The sequence below is a fragment of the Schistocerca cancellata genome, chromosome 9 (genome assembly GCF_023864275.1).
Source record: "Schistocerca cancellata isolate TAMUIC-IGC-003103 chromosome 9, iqSchCanc2.1, whole genome shotgun sequence".
Lineage (NCBI taxonomy): Eukaryota > Metazoa > Arthropoda > Insecta > Orthoptera > Acrididae > Schistocerca > Schistocerca cancellata.
Window position 1 is genome coordinate 282,993,574 of NC_064634.1, and position 18,552 is coordinate 283,012,125.

Consider the following 18,552-nt stretch of genomic DNA (forward strand, 5'->3'; position numbering starts at 1 on the left):
TTCTCAGGATCTATGCACCCAAATTGCGTGAAAATGTAATCACATGTCAGTTCTAGTATAATATATTTGTCCAATGAATACCCGTTTATCATCTGCATTTCTTCTAGATGTATCAATTTTAACGGCCAGTAGTGTATATTTTGTAGCTATGTGAAAATACCACCCACATTAGATCCCAGATTGCAGATGTAGAAACTGTAAGCAATAACAGAAAGATAAATAAATCATGTATTGGACAGATACAGTGTTGTCCCTTCCTACACTTTACTGAACACCTATGCAGCGTATGACCCTAGGAGGAAGACAAATGCGCAACACATTCGATTATGAAATCACACCAGTTATGTTTTTAGCTGCTCCGTTCAGTGACAATGTAATTAAAGAGGTATCTAAAATACATCGCTGGGTATCACTGATAAGAACAATGGCTTGGCAACAATGCTTGACGGTTCTAGGCGCTACAGTCTGGAACCGCGTTTCGCTACGGTCGCAGGTTCGAATCCTGCATGGATGCGTGTGATGTCCTTACGTTAGTTAGGTTTAAGTAGTTCTAAGTTCTAGGGGACTGATGACCTCAGCAGTTAAGTCCCATAGTGCTCAGAGCCAACAATGGCTGAAAGCAATAAGATGGGAATGACATCGTGATGCCTGCATCTTCTGGGACATCGGTGGGAAAAAGAGATGAGTTGCTAGTTGTGTCCACGTGGAAGCACTGTGGGTGGTCAATATTATAGTTCTTTAGGTGGTCTTCGAGGGATTTAAATGTCTGGCACTGACAATGGCTTTATAAAAACTATCGTATGTGTGGTTTTGAGTCACAATACAATTTAATCTTTTGCAGTATGCTGAACTGCTATTGGTCTGACAGGAGTGTTTGGTTTGTGAAATGTTGGTTGGCATCGAAATTTGGGTTCAGATGGGTTCAGCATGGTACAGTATGCTTTTCCTCTTTTACTGAGTAAAAAATCAGTTTTATTCAGGCATTTTTAAGACACACCATAAAGGAACTGCAAATCACAAACCTTCCACTTCGCCAGAAGATGGGGGGATAGCTCATGTGTTCAAAAACATCACAGACACACTGAGAACTAATGAAGCTGTTAATCTGAGAATATTTGACAAACAGAATGTATCATGAGTATCACAAGTGGTGTCTCCTGCATTCCGTGGAAACCGACAACAGGGCGCCAGGCACCGACCGCCACATATGCTGCAATCCATTATCAGTAGTGCCAATAAGCGAGCTGTTAATATTTTAATAAGTAATACAAACCATTTAGGTGCGGAAATATTTAATTTGAATCTTCATTGTACTTGCCGTACGCGAGAAGTATTACATATAATGAAATTTCAAAATGGTTCAAATGGCTCTGAACACTAGGGACTTAACTGCTGAAGTCATCAGCCCCCTGGAACTTAGAACTACTTAAATCTAACTAACCTAAGGACATCACAGACATCCATGCCCGAGGCAGGATTCGAATCTGCGACCGTAGCGGTCGCGCGGTTCCAGACTGTAGAACCGCAAGGCCAATGAAATTTCATTTTGCTCGAATTTTTGTGGAGGTCTTGTATACATTACGATAGGCATGCATTTTAATAAGTAATGCAGACAATTTCGATGCCAAAACATTTAATTTTTAAAACTTCGTTGTGCGTACAAAGTGTGAGAAATTTCAATAATTTTATTTGTTTGGAGATGCCACACCTTTCACAGTTACTGTCCTCGGTCGTCTCTCTCGTGGATGTGTGTTTATACAAAGTCTGTGTCGTTCTGTAGTTTAATTTACAGTTTAAGCGATACATCGTAATAAAACACTTTATTATTTCGTCAAAGAGAACACCTTAGTCCTTCCTTCACTAAAAAATCGTGACGTGTGTGTGTATGATGGTACTTCTATTCGATGTTTGTGTGTTTGATTAAAGACTTTTTTGTAGGAAGCCACAGTTGGAAATTTGTGGTAACTTCTATGGGACCAAACTGCTGAGGTCATCGGTCCCTAGGCTTACACACTACTTAATGCGACTTAAACTAACTTACGCTAAGGACAACACACACACCCATGCCCAAGAGAGGACTCGAACCTTCGACGGGAGGAGCCGCGCGAACCGTGGCAAGGCGCCTAGACCGCACGGCTACACCGCGTGGCGAAGCCGTAGTCTCCCGAAAGTAGACTTGGCTTGTAATACTTGTCATCAATTGTATTTTTTCTTACGATGCACAGCCTACACGGGGTTGCAATGTAACTGGCTCTTGTATTTTAATACTAAGCTTTGATTCGAGGTGAGGGAGTTAGCTGGAACACTATACAATGTGTATGTGCCGCATTTCACATATATAAAATATATCTTTGACCTTGTATTTATAGTAATATTACGTAAAAGGTACACATGTGTACATATATGTTACTTGACACTACTTTTCCACCCGAGGTACGAGGGGCGTTTAAAAAGTCCGTGAAAAAATAAAAACTACTTACGTGTTTGGGGTAAACCTTTTTTATTTTTTGAAATCGTCTCCTTTTAGACTTATACACTTCGTCCAACGCTGTTCTAATTTGTTGATCCCTTCCGAATAATAGGAATTGTCCAAGACTGCAAAATACCTATTAGTTGCTGCAATCACCTCCTCGTCTGAATAAAATCTCTGTCCAGCCAGCCATTTTTTAAAATTGGGGAACAAATAGTAGTCAGAGTCCAAATGTTAATGCAAAATATTGGGTACCCGTTCATTCGAGATGTCCACAGCACTAGTAATCTCGCGTACCTTAACTCTTCTGTCATAGATCACCATATCATGGATTTTATCAATGATATCTGGAGTCATAACCTCCACAGGGCGTCCAGAACGTTCAGCAACACTTGCGCCCATATGGCCAGTCCGAAAATTTTGAAACCACTTATAAACTGTTCTAATCGAAGATGCAGAGTCACCGTAATGTTTATCAAGCTTCTCTTTAGTCTCTTGAGACGTTTTGCCTTTCATAAAGTAATATTTAATCACCACACGAACTTCTTTTTCGTCCGTTTTTTGACAATCACTCGACTACCTTGATTCACCCGAATGCCAAACACAAAGAAATAGACCAATATGGCTGAAACTTGGTGTGTGTTCTTTCCAAAGATGCTACATGACCTCGATACGCGCCGGTGGTGCCATCTGTTGGACTTTGCACGGACGTCTCAAACGCCCCTCGTAAATGTCATTCAGAAATAATGAATATCTTTCACTTTTACCTGCTCGTTATGCAGATGTTTACTGTTTACTTGGCGATACTTTCATGATACACTCTGATTGGTTGGAGATCGAAAAGTGTATGTCAGAAATTATGTAATTTGACATTTTTACACATTTTTTCGGACTATTATGGGCGGGAGATACGTAGTGCTGCACTGTGTGATTGATTGGCGATAGGGGGAGGTGGGCTGGCAGGGAGAGGAGAGGGGACAGGGCAGTGATGATCAAGGTCAAGGTGAAAGGTCATTGACTGTAGCCCTGAATAGAAGCAAGCCGCTCCAACAGACCCAATTTTGAAAGTCATTTAAGTGCAAAGTGCACCAGGAAGTTGGTACACATATTGCTCAGATCCTCCGTTTTCAGAAGCGTCGTTTGACTTTACACTATATTACAAATATCAGGAAACAGGTTATTAGAGTTAATACAGTCATTAACGCCTGTAAACCCTATTTATTACAACGACTGACGTTTCGAAAGAGTTACTAGTCCCACTAGCATCCAAGTCAACTAATACTCTTTATCATAAATCATTCAATAATTCTTAATCAAAATGAAATGTATCCTGAATAACAGATTTTCGAAGAATATCTGGACTCTCTAAGTTCTATGATAATTTGGAGTATGGTTCAAATGGCTATAAGCACTATGGGACTTAACATCTGAGATCATCAGTCCCCTAGACTTAGAACTACTTAAACCTAACTAACCTAAGGACATCACACACACCCTTGCTCGAGGCAGGATTCGAACCTGCGATCGTAACAGCAGCGCGGTTCCGGACTCAAGCGCGTAGAACAGCTCGGCCATGGCGGTCGGCAATTTGGAGTATACTCACTCTCTAAAATCTTTCTCAAACACCTAGGACCCACTGTTCTCTTGGGGGTTGTAGTTTTGCATAAAGTGGTTAATAAACTAAACAGTAGAAAAACCGCTATTAACAGCGCAAAGCGCTCTATGGAAACCTATACATCAGAAGCTTATAACTGGTAATTTAATTCCATTGTATTTATGATGGCACGTCGATCAATGTGTAGTTCGAAAGTCACCTACCGCCCTTGTTATATAGTGTGATGCTTTTGTTCCAGAATGAACAAGCAGCATTTGATAATTATCAGCTCTCTGGCAGAATAAAACAACATCCAATAATTGTTATATTCCTGTTATGAAATGTTAGAGATTACATGTCGCTCATGGTGAAGCTGGAAGAATGGAAGCACCGCAGATTTTGCAAGAGGTCTTAGCGTCCAGAGGGCTGCAGGATTTGGCGACTAATTTCGGTAGTATATATTTCTCAAGATAGAATCTCGGGATACGTAGGGATTGGCCATGATACGTTTCTGTTGTTTTTCATGGACGAGCGTGTAGTTTCGTAATCGAGATCCTACTTCCAAATGCCTCCCCCCCTGAACCATAGACCTTGCCGTTGGTGGGGAGGCTTGCGTGCCTCAATGATACGGATGGCCGTACCGTAGGTGCAACCACAACGGAGGGGTACCTGTTGAGAGGCCAGACAAACGTGTGGTTCCTGAAGAGGGGCAGCAGCCTCTTCAGTAGTTGCAGGGGCAACAGTCTGGATGACTGACTCATCTGGCCTTGTAACACTAACCAAAACAGGCTTACTGTGCTGGTACTGCGAACGGCTGAAAGCAAGGGGAAACTACAGCCGTAATTCTTCCCGAGGGCATGCAGCTTTACTGTATGGTTAAATGATGATGGCGTCCTCTTGGGTAAAATATTCTGGAGGTAAAATAGTCCCCCATTCGGATCTCCGGGCGCGGACTACTCAAGAGGACGTCGTTATCAGGAGAAAGAAAACTGGCATTCTACGGATCGGAGCGTGGAATGTCAGATCCCTTAATCGGGCAGGTAGGTTAGAAAAATTACAAAGGGAAATGGATAGGTTAAAGTTAGATATAGTGAGAATTAGTGAAGTTAGGTGGCAGGAGGAACAAGACATTCGGTCAGGTGAATACAGGGTTATAAATACAAAATCAAATAGAGATAATGCAGGAGTAGGTTTAATAATGAATAAAAAAATAGGAGTTCGGGTAAGCTACTTCAAACAACATAGTGAACGCATTACTGTGGCCAAGATAGATACGAAGCCCACGCCTACTACAGTAGTACAAGTTTATGTGCCAACTCGCTCTGTAGAGGATGAAGAAATTGATGAAATGTATGATGCAATAAAAGAAATTATTCAGGTAGTGAAGGGAGACGAAAATTTAATAGTCATGGGTGACTGTAATTCATCAGTAGGAAAAGGGAGAGAAGGAAACATAGTAGGTGAATATGGATTGGGGTTAAGAAATGAATGAGGAAGCCGTCTGGTAGAATTTTTCACAGAGCATAACTTAATCGTAGCTAACACTTGGTTCAAGAATCATAAAAGTAGGTTGTATAGACGGAAGAATCCTGGAGATACTAGTAGGTATCAGGTAGACTATATAATGGTTAGACAGAGATTTAGGAACCAGGTTTTAAATTGTAAGACATTTCCAGGAGCAGACGTGGACTCTGACCACAATCTATTGGTTATGAACTGAAGATTAAAACTGAAGAAACTGCAAAAAGGTGGGAATTTAAGGAAATAGGACCTGGATAAACTGACTAAACCGGAGATTGTACAGAGTTTCAGGGAGAGCATAAAGGACCAATTGACAGGAATGGGGGAAAGAAATACAGTAGAAGAAGAATGGGTAGCTCTGAGGGATGAAATAGTGAAGGCAGCAGAGGATCAAGTAGGTAAAAAGACGAGGGCTAGTAGAAATCCTTGGGTAACAGAAGAAATATTGAAATTAATTGATGAAAGGAGAAAATATAAAAATACAATAAATGAAACAGGCAAAAAGGAATACAAATGTCTCAAAAATGAGATCGACAGGAAGTGCAAAATGGGTAAGCGGGGATGGCTAGAGGACAAATGCAAGGATGTAGAGGCTTATCTCACTAGGGTGGTTAGTGGTTAGTGTTTAACGACCCGTCGACAACGAGGTCATTAGAGCGGAGCGCAAGCTCGGGTTAGGGAAGGATTGGGAAGGAAATCGGCCGTGCCCTTTCAAAGGAACCATCCCGGCATTTGCCTGAAACGATTTAGGAAAATCACGGAAAACCTAAATCAGGATGGCCGGAGACGGGATTGAACCGTCGTCCTCCCGAATGCGAGTCCAGTGTGCTAACCACTGCGCCACCTCGCTCGGTATATCTCACTAGGAGCAAGATAGATACTGCCTACAGGAAAATTAAAGAGATCTTTGGAGAAAAGAGAGCCACTTGTATGAATATCAAGAGCTCAGATGGAAACCCCTGTTCTAAGCAAAGAAGGGAAAGCAGAAAGGTGGAAGGAGTATATAGAGGGTCTATACAAGGGCGATGTACTTGATGACAAAATGGAAGGAGATGTATATGAAGATGAAATGGGAGATACGATACTGCGTGACGAGTTTGACAGCACTGAAAGACCTGAGTCGAAACAAACAAAGCCCCAGGAGTAGACAACATTCCATTAGAACTACTGACGGCCTTGGGAGAGCCAGTCCTGACAAAACTGTACCATCTGGTGATCAAGATGTATGAGACAGGCGAAATACCCTTAGACTTCAAGAAGAATATAATAATTCCAATCCCAAAGAAAGCAGGCGTTGACAGATGTGAAAATTACCGAACTATCAGTTTAATAATAAGTCACAGCTGCAAAATATTAACGCGAATTATGTACAGGGGAATGGAAAAACTGGTAGAAGCCGACCTCGGGGAAGATCAGTTTGGATTCCGTAGAAATGTAGGAACACGTGAGGCAATACTGACCTTACGACTTATCTTAGATGAAAGATTAAGGAAAGGCAAACCTACGTTTCTAGCATTTGTAGACATAGAGAAAGCTTTTGACAATGTTTACTGTAATACTCTCTTTCAAATTCTGAAGGTGGCTGCGGTAAAATACAGGGAGCGAAAGGCTATTTACAATTTGTACAGAAACCAGATGGCAGTTATAAGAGTCGAGGGGCACGAAAGGGAAGCAGAGGTTGGGAAGGGAGTGAGACAGGTTTGTAGCCTCTTCCCGATGTTATTCAATCTGTGTATTGAGCAAGCACTAAAGGAAACAAAAGAAAAAAATGGTGTAGGTATTAAAATCCATGGAGAAGAAATAAAAACTTTGAGCTTCGCCGATGACATTGTAATTATGTCAGAGGCAGCAAAGGACTTGGAAGAGCAATTGAACGGAATGGACAATGTCTTGAAAAGAGGATATAAGATGAACATCAACAAAAACAAAAAGAGGATAAGGGAATGTAGTCGAATTAAGTCTGGTGATGCTGAGGGAATTAGATTAGGAAATGAGACACTTAAAGTAGTAAAGGAGTTTTGCTATTTGGGGAGCAAAATAACTGATGATGGTAGAAGTAGAGAGGATATATAATGTAGACTGGCAATGGCAAGGAAAGCGTTTCTGAAGAAGAGAAATTTGTTAACATCGAGTATAGATTTATGTGTCCGGAAGTCGTTTCTGAAAGTATTTGTATGGAGTGTAGCCATGTATGGAAGTGAAACATGGACGATAAATAGTTTGGACAAGAAGAGAATAGAAGCTTTCGAAATGTGGTGCTACAGAAGAATGCTGAAGATTAGTGGGTAGATCACATAACTAATTAGGAGGTATTGAACAGAATTGGGGAGAAGAGGAGTTTGTGGCACAACTTGACAAGAAGAAGGAACCGGTTGGTAGGACATGTTCTGAGGCGTCAAGGCATCAGGGGATCACAAATTTAGCATTGGAGGGCAGTGTGGAGGGTAAAAATCGTAGAGGGAGACGAAGAGATGAATACACTAAGCAGATTCAGAAGGATGTAGGTTGCAGTAAGCACTGGGAGATGAAGAAGCTTGCACAGGATAGAGTAGCATGGAGAGCTGCTTCAAACCAGTCTCAGGACTGTAGACCACAACAACAACAACTTCCAAATGCAAGTGTTGGTATCAGGTGTAGATGTGAGTAACTTTAAGGCAACACCTACCAACAGTAATAGCTCGTCTTTAATAGTGGCTTTAAAAGTTAACTGTCTTCAGACCAAGAAGAAACTGATATTGTTATTGGAAAGCAAACGTCCAACAGTAGGAGGTACTGGTCATGTAAACTGTCTTGCAGATGCTAGTTAAACTAAGATTAAACTTTATTTTTTCAGTGGTAACTGACATGTTGCATTTCTTTTGACCTGTGAACTAATTTTTCTGTCCTTTTGACTGACTTACTGAAGCTACATCTTTGCCGAGAATTCCGATGAAATTTCAGGGTGATTGTTGGGCATCATGTAAAGACTGGAAGCGTGTGTATTCAGTGTGTTCGGAAATTTCCGTTATAAACTTCTGGAATTTGTAGAGGGGTGTGAGTAGATAATATTTTGAATTGGGACTCATGTCCTGAAACGTACAGTTTCCGTGCTATAACTATTTGAATACATGCTGGTAACGCGACTTTTATAAGTAATTGATCAAGCGTGACCCAGTCACTTATATCACAGTTCCACTCATCACTAGCCAAAGAAATGTTGACGAGTTCTCTTCAACATGATGAAGTACGGCATCTTCCAGTTCGGATGAGCGGCGTCTCCTTGGAGCACCATAGTCACGCCTGGTGACAGTGAAGGTACCCTTTCTCGATGTCGTTGGGTGATTTTGGCGAAAAGAGTATGCGATGGAGTCGGTTCTGAAGTATCATGCTGGTGTGTTCTGCAAACATTTTCTGAACCATGTTGCTCTGATACAGACACGTGAATGATGCCCGGATCAGGTCAGAGAAGTAGGATATAGGTCAAATGACATGTCTATCCGTCTTGTCACGGATTCCTGTTCAAAATATTGTCTACTCAGCTCCCTCTACAAAGCCTAGAATTTTATAACAAGAATTTTAGAGCACCATGTAAAAGAAAAGAAGTGGCATATATCCGTTCAGCAGTAATACTATTGTCTGAAGGAGCTTTGTTATAAGTAGCGTGACGTGTGTAAGCAGCGTGGTGTGAGAAGCACGATGTGGTGACCTCCAACGTTGTTACAGACATTGTATCTACAAAGCATGTTCTGGTACACATTCTACATCCCACCTGGTGTCTCTTCAGTTTCTAGTGAAGTGGCCAAAACCCGTATCAGCAGATCTTTCTCTGTCTCTACAAGTGTCTCGTAATTTGAGCTTTGCATGCGATACCACATTAGGTGACCGTCTGACGTAGTGCATCTCATCCTGTCTACCCTATTGCATACGAGGACAAGCAACTCTGAGACTTTTTTCTTTCCCTCAGTGACATGGACGCATTACACATCAGAACCGAAATCGTCGTAGAACGGAAACGGTACGTTTGCCGACATTGGTTCCCATTCAAAATATCGTGTACTCACTCCACTCTACACGTCCTAGATGTTTGTAACGGGAATTTATGAACAGCCTGTGTTTCCGTTTAGTAGTAGGAACTTGCAACTTATCTGAAGACATTCCGGCTTCTACAGAAATGACAGTCGTTTGGAACTGATGCCTGCCTCGATTTGTGATTAATGCGACACTGATGAGCCTTACTTAAACTGTTCCGTTAATACCAAACTGAAGGGCGTTGATCCGGGACCGCCGATAAATTCTTCCTGTAGCGTGTTGACATCCCATGCAACAACGCACTGGGATTACAACGACGATAGTACACCGGCTTGCAAGACCTAAAGACGAAAGTAGCTTTCGATAGACATCTCACTGCCTAGCAACATAGCTGGATGAGACTTGGATCGAACACAGAAAGAACTGATACAGTGCAACACAGAATGTAACTGAAAGAAATACAAAATGAGACGAACAGGAGTGATACTTTTATTCAAAGACGATAATTAGACTGAAGTCACCACAATTTATCACGACTGCTGGACATAAAAAAGGCGGGACATGATTCTTAATTAGGTGTGTGAAACCACGGAAGGCAATGCATGCCCTGTAACGTGCCCCCATGCTGGCCAAAATGTGTAAGTAGCCTGTTAGTATGTTGGCAGCGCTATATACTCTATGAATATCGCTGACAGCGCTCTGCGCTCGGCAAGAGAGAGTGTGGTTGGACGGACGAGCAGTTAGCGAGCGGAGAGAGAAGGGTTTGGACATGAGTTTTTAGTGCAGACTCAGTGTTGGTAGGACATGCATTGTAAAATGAGGATAGATGTAGTTGGTTATGTTTGGGGTAGTGAAATTATTGACAACTATATAATTTTTAGAACTGGATGTCACATGAATAAGGTAAAATCTTCTAGATACGTTGCTAACCATATGCCTCCTAGTAGTTAGAGTCTATAGTAGTTAGAATATTTTTATTTAGCTAGCTGTAGTTGCTGCTTCAATCGCAAAGAGAGCAGGTGTTGAAAGATGTGAAAATTACCGAACTATCAGTTTGATAAGTCACGGCTGCAAAATACTAAGACGATAATTTATAGACGAATGGAAAACTGGTACAAGAAAACTTCGGGGAAGATCAGTTTGGATTCCGTAGAAATGTTGGAACACATGAGGCAATACTGACCCTAAGACTTATCTTAGAAGATAGGTTAAGGAAAGGCAAACTACGTTTCTAGCATTTGTAAACTTTGGAGAAACCTTTTCACAATGTTGACTGGAATACTCTCTTTCAAATTCTGAAGGGGACAGGGGTAAAATACAGGGAGCGAGAGGCTATTTACAATTTGTACAGAAACCAGATAGCAGTTGTAAGAGTCGAGGGGCACGAAAGGGAAGCAGTGGTTGGGAAGGGAGTGAGACAGGGTTGTAGCCTATCCCTAATGTTATTCAACCTGTATATTGAGCAAGCAGTAAAGGAAACAAAAGAAAAATTGGAGTAGGTATTAAAATCGATGGAGAAGAAAAAAGAACTTTAAGGTTCGCCGACGACAGCAAAGGAACTGGAAGAGCAGTTGAACAAAATGGACAGTGTCTTGAAAAGAGGATATAAGATGAACATCAACAAAAGCAAAACGAGGATAATGGAATGTAGTCGAATTAAATCGGGTGATGCTGAGGGAATTAGATTAGGAAATGAGACCCTGAAAGGAGTAAATGAGTTTTGCTATTTAGGGAGCAAAGTAATTGATGATGGTCGAAGTAGGGAGGATATAAAATGTAGACTGGCAATGGCAAGGAAAGCGTTTCTGAAGAAGAGAAATTTGTTAACATCGAGTATAGATTTAACTGTCAGGAAATCGTTTCTGAAAGTATTTGTATGGAGTGTAGCCATGTATGGAAGTGAAACGCGGACGATAAATAGTTTGGATAAGAAGAAAACAGAAGCTTTCGAAATGTGGTGGTACAGAAGAATGCTGAAGATTAGATGGATAGATCACGTAACCAATGAGGAGGTACTAAATAGAATTAGGGAGAAGAGGAATTTGTGGCACAACTTGACTCGAAGAAAGGATCGGTTGGTAGGACATGTTCTGAGGCATCAAGGGATCACCAATTTAGTGTTGGAAGGAAGTGTGGACGGTAAAAATCGTAGAGGGAGACCAAGAGATGAATATACTAAACAGATTCAGAAGAATGTAGGTTGCAGTAGGTACTGGGAGATGAAGAAGCTTGCACAGGATAGAGTAGCATGGAGAGCTGCATCAAACCACTCTCCTGACTGAAGACCAGAACAACAGTTGCTGCATGCTGCAGTTGCTGTAGGTCGTGTAATGAAGATTTTCTGTGAGGTAAGTGACTTATGAAAAATTATGGGTTATTGTTAGGATTTCTTGCAATTCAGGGCCATTCTTTTGTGTTAATTATTTGAAGCCATGTTGTCACTGTATAGCAGTCAGATTGCGTAGGGTTTGTGTATTATGGGTAATAAATGAATAGGTTAAATTTGAGTTGTCTTTGTCAGGGAAGATTCTGTAGGTCAGTGTTTGAAATGATAAAAATAAGCAAAGAGACGGTGGTTTCATACTCACTAAGTTTGTGTATTGTGGGTAATAAATGAATAGGTTAAATTTGAGTTGTCTTTGTCAGGGAAGATTCTGTAGGTCAGTGTTTGAAATGATAAAAATAAGCAAAGAGACGGTGGTTTCATACTCACTAAGTAGTTTCAAAGGTTGGTAAGACGTTCTTGCGGTAGGGCGTTCCATTGCTCCACCAGCGTGGTTGACAATTGATGAATGGTCGTCGCTGTACGTGTACGTGCCGCAATACGTCTGACCATCGCATCCTCTTAGCACTCGATGGGATGTAAGTTAAGGGTACGGGCGGGTCAGTCTATTCGCCGCATATCTTCTCGTTCCAAGAACTCGTCCACTTGCGCAGGTCGATGCGGTCACGCATTGTCGTCCATACAAATGAAGTCATGGTGAAATGCACCCCTGAAAATACGCCCGTGGGGAAGGAATGCAGTGTCACAGTAAAGTTCACTGGTGAGTGTTCAAATGTTCAGATATGTGTGAAATCTTATGGGACTTGCTGCTAAGGTGTTTAGTCCCTAAGCTTACACTCTACTTAACCTAAATTATCCTAAGGACAAATACACACACCCATGCCCGAGGAAGGACTCGAACCTCCGCCGGGACCAGCCGCACAGTCCATGACTGCAGCACCGGAGACCGCTCGGTTACTGACGAGTGTATAGTATTTAAAGATACGGGGGCCAGCACGCCTGTGCAACGTAATGCTTCGCCACAACATTACACCTGGACCACCAGAACGATCGTGTCTGACAATCACTCTTGGATTACTAGCCACATGCTTTTCATTAGCAGTTTACATTTTTACATGGTAATTTAAACATACGCACTTCTTCGATATTACCTGTGCATTCTTGTTTTGTCTTTAGGTACAGTGTTCGATATTATTTCCATTTACACGATATTATTCAGTGTTTTAGTTAACTAATTTCTAATATTTTGCATTCTGAACGTAAAAACAGTGCCTTACCAGTTAAGGGGTAACTCCAATATAACAGCCCAAAAAACCGTTTTCTTGGCAGTTTGTTTGGGCGGAAGGGACATTAATAGAGAAATAATACTTGAGGTAGTTATTGAGTTTATTTGAAGGGCTTATTTCAATAGTTGTACAAGTCCATTTTTGTTCATTTTGAAATACAGATTCCTAAAGTTAAATGAGCGCTGAAAAATCTGCAGTTGAGATACGAGAAATACTCAAGCATATTGCTTCTTGCTAGAGTTGAACTTTTTTTCTGTTTGTTTGGATAGTTAATTTCAGAAGCATTATAATCGGAAAAGAGGAGGTAATTGGCTTGTACCAGTATTGAAATAATCCCTTCATATGTAAGCATATTACAAAAAAAATTTTATCGGAAAATATTGCAGAATGACGATACTGTAGCAAGTCTCGTGAGGCACTTTGAATGTGCGACACGCACTGTCGCTGGTGCCGATTTGAACCTGGAGAACAAAAAAACTATGTAATCTACATATCCAGCCGATGTGGCCGAGCGCTTCTAGGCGCTTCAGGCTGGAACCGCGTGACCGCTACAGTCGCAGGTTCGAATCTTGCCTCGTCATGGATGTGTGTGATGTCCTTAGGTTAGTTAGGTTTAAGTAGTTCTAAGTTCTAGGGGATTGATGAGCTCAGATGTTAAGTCCCATAGTGCTCAGAGCCATTTTAGAATCTACATAAGTGTAGCTAGTGAATCAATTAGGGGATTTTTACGAGTGTTTGAATAAAGTCTTCCAATTTTCACCAAAAAAAAGACAGTCATCTGTTAATAAATATTGTTTAAATTAACTAATCGAAAATACCCTATGTTGTTCACTTCAGATAAAGAGATTGAAAATTCTTTAAGTTATGCTTCGTGACGTTCTAAAACATCATACTTCGAGCAAAACGCGTTCGAAATTTTAAAATGTGTTATAGACATGAGTAAATGAAAAAAATTCTGCTTTTAGAAAACCCTCACTATTAATCTCCTATCGCACAACTGGCCTGTGGCACTGTTGCCGTTGTGATCGAAATCATATCCGCTAGTTTAGCAAAGAATGATTGAAACATCGGTCGCGGGAGTTCCATGGACGCACACAAGTTTACAGTTCCGTTTATCCCTGCCCCAAGCAGGCGTGTTGCTAGAACGATTCGAGGGTTGATTTCATAGGCGTTCTGTTTAAATTTACTACTTGGTATAAGAACTTCTGGATAGGCTGGAGGAACAATGATGTTTATCAAGCCTAAGCCTCGAGGACTTTGTTTTTGCAACGTTATGTCTGCATTGACGTCCTACATTTCGCGTGTTGTGAAATAGCAGAGAAAACGGTAAGAAAATTTGGAATCCTATAGCTCAATCCGTAACTCACATAGAAATCGTGGTCACTGTCTTTCAGTTTCATAGCAGAGGCACTGACTCCTTCCGAACTGCTCTCAGCCTGTTATCCAATGTTTGCATTCTTTGATAGCATGCTGCTTCGACGCCGCGTTGGGTACGATGTTTACGTACCTTTTCTGCACCAGTAGACTTTCGTACCACTCATTCTTGCTTGACTGAATACTATAAGATCGCAAATAATCTATCAAAAGCCAATACCGCACGTAAAAATCAAGATCCGAAGCGAAAGAATGGTCTTTTTTGCACACTTACTGACGCTTTCTGGCGCCAAGCTAACGTATTATTGTTCTGAAATGCTTCTGGCTATATGCAGACACTGCAGGGGATAAATCTAAGGTTACTCTACATCATTACTAAATTGTGATATGAGTCTGTTTCTGCTCCTTGGGTACGCCTTACGACCCAAAATCTGATTTGAAAATCTCTGTCTGACCATTATGTAATCGAACTGGAATCTTCCTGTATCTTCTGACCTTTTTCCAAGTGCATTTCCTCTTCTTCTAATTCTGAACAGAGTATTCTCTATTACTAGCTGAAATGTATTGCAGAACTCAATTAGGCTTTCTCCTCTCTCATTCCTACTGCTATCCCATATTCTCTCGTAACCCTTTCTTATTCTCCTTCTCCTACCAATCCCCAATGACTATTCGATTTTCATCTCGCTTCACAGACTGCATCGTCTGGATGTGTACTTAATTATTGTTGTCGATGTGGTTTGCTGTCGATTCTGATGAAAACAATCCTATCACTGAACTATACAGACAAACACACTCTCTGCTTCACCTTCCTATTCATAACGAATGCTACTGCCGTTGTACCATTTTCTGTTGTTGACAGTATCCTATATTCGTCTGACCAGAAATCAATTTCAGTTGACAGAAGAAAAAAGGAAGTCCAAAATATTCATGAAAATTCAAGAATACAGGAATAACAAGTTCATTAGAATGACAGGGAAAGGAAGTAAAGGAGAGCTAAGGCGAAATTGTCGCATGGAAAATGTGAAGAAATCGAAAAAGAAATGATTGTCCACAGGACTGACTGAGCATATAGCATAGTCAAAACAACCTTTGGTGAAATTAAAATTTAACACAAGGTCGACAACAATAACAGTTCAGTGGGAATTCCAGTGTGAAATGTAGAGGAGCGGGCGGACGGGTACAAAGAGTACATTGAAGGCTTCTGTGATGGGGAGATATAAGAAATCGAGTATTCAAATCAGAATTTAAAAGAGCTTTAAACGATTTAAGATCGAATAAGGCAGAAGTGATATATAATATGCCATCGGAATTTCTAAAATCATTGGGAAAAGTTGGTGTGTAGAATGTATGAGACCGGCAATATACCATCAGAGTTTCTAAATACGTCAGCCACACAATTCCGAAAATAGCGAGAGAGGACAGGTGCGAGAATTATCACACTGTCAGCTCGATAGTTCATACATTCAAGTTGTTGACAAGAATGGAGAAGAAAATGAAAAATCTGTCAGATGACGAGCAGTTTGGTTTTAGGAAAGGTAAAGCCCCAGAGAGGCAGTTTTACGTGGCCGCAGATAATGGAAGTAGGACTGAAGAAAAGTATAGACAACTTCGTAGGATCTGACGACTTGGCAAAAGCGTTGGCAATGTGAAATGGTGCAAGATGTTCGAAATTCTGAGAAAACAGGGGTAAGCTATCGGGGAGATCGGTAATATGTAATATGTACTAGAGCTAAGAGGGAACAATAAGAGTGGAAGACCAGGAATGAAGTTCTCAGATTGAAAATGGTATAGGACAGAGATGTAGTCTTTCGCCCCTACTGTTCTACAATGGCAGAATTAAAAGAAAGCTTCAAGAGTGATATTAAAATTCAGGGTGAAAGGATATCAATAATAAGATTTGCTGACGACATTGCTATCCTCAGTGAAAATGAATAAGAGTTACAGGATTTGTTGTATGGATTGAACAGCCTAATGAATAGGGAATATGGATTGGGAGTATATCAAAGGAAGACGAATGTAATGAGAAGTGGTAGAAACGAGAATAGTGAGAAACGTAAGATCAGAATTGGAGATTACGAAGTAGATGAAATTAAGAAATTCTGCTACCTAGGCAGAAAATAACCCATGACGGACGTAAAAAGAAGGACATGAAAAGCAGACTAGCATCGGCAAAGACGGCATTCTTGGTCAAGATAAATCTGCTAGTATCAAACATAGGCCTCAATTTCATGAATAAATTTCCGGGAATGTACGGCTGGAACAGAGCATTGTATGGTAGTGAAACATGGACTGTGGGAAAATCGGAACAGAAGAGAATCGAAGCATTTGAGATGTGGTGCTACAGGAGAATATTGAAAAATGAGGTAGTTCTTCGTAGAATCGGTGAGGAAAGGAATATATGGGAAACACTGACAAGAAGAACGGACATGATGACTTCGTGCAATAGCTTCCATGGTATTAGAGGGAGGGGTAGAGGCTAGAAACCGTAGATGAGGACAGAGATTGGAATACATCCAGTAAATAATTGAGGACATTGGTTGCAATTGTTGCTCTGAGATGAAAAGGTTGGCATAGTAGAAGAATAAGTGGTTAGCAGCGTCAATCCATTCAGAAGACTGATAACTTAAAAATATAGTGCACTTTGAAATGGGCCACAGGCGAAGTCCTTCATCGTTTCCCTACTGAGGTCTAAAGTTAACGACATCAACAGTGTGTTAAATGTCAGTTTTCCTTCATTCTTCCTTTAGTTTAGTATGAGCATGATCTGGACGTAACTCGTTGCCTAAGAATGAAAATCCTTAATAGGAAGTCAAGTCGAACGCGACTCTTGCACTTGCGGGTCCGAAGCAGTAACCTTGCCTACGCCAGTACATGCCACGTTGGAACAAGAATTGCAGCTTCATTTAGCAGGAAGTGTACCAGTGGAGACCGCGCATTAATCATCAGCAGTCCGGTGCCGCAGCGCCGTAGGCTTCGGTAAGGAGGTATCAGTCGTCTACGCAGCGAGCAGCTATTTTCTAGTGGGACAGGCGTGCCGCAGATGTCACAGGCGGTGATGGATGGCCGCGCAACCGCGCTCCCTTATTGCGTTCCGGTCGGAACTCCATGCGCGGATCCCGGAGGCCGGGGCGTTCGCATGCAGATAAGTGGGGCGCCGCCGGGGCACGCATAGAGCCTCCGGTTTCCGCAATCCCGAGATGGAAATGTGGCGGGCACCGGTCGCAGTACCTGCGCGTTAGGCTGCCCGCCGGACGCCATGGCTGGATATGCTGCATAACTAACGGGCGAACTCCCAGCTGCCAGTCTAGTCACCGCAGTGCGAGAAAACGGCGACTAGACAACCGTGGGGAAAACTGTGGCGTTAAGGCCCTCATACAATACAGCATGCCAAAAACCCAAATTACGGATTTAGTCAGTGAAAACTAATGAATACGACTGCTATATTCGATTCCATGTCCCTGGTCCTGAAGTTCACTTGTACTGTCAGGTTTTGTAACTTTATGCAGTGTAAATGATGATAAATAAAACATGTCTTCATAACTCAGACTTATTTTTTAAGCATTTCATAGAAGTAGTTAACGGACATCCTACAATACATGCACTGTTACCAACCTACGTTTTGTTGGTATCCTCAAAACTTAAACTTCTTGCAGGTCTGCAGCACGTATCACAACATCAACTCACTCTGAAGGGACGCACGGCGTCTATCCAAAACGTATTTAATGATATGTCTTCCTCACTAGTTAAGAGATGTGATACCATAAAGTGAGGCACAAAAATGTATTCAATAACAAAATTAAGCTGTCTCAAGTCTAGCCCTACTGTAACTCTTTCAGAGATGAATTTTTCCTGGAGGAAGGTAAAGTTTTCTTTATGTAGTAATGCTCTAGCTGATTTTTTAAATGATTTTAAAAGCCAAATTTATACAGAAATATGTACTCGTTTTCAAAATATACTTTTTATAGGTGGCCACATTTTGTGGACTAAAGTAACTTATTACGAAATAATCTGTATT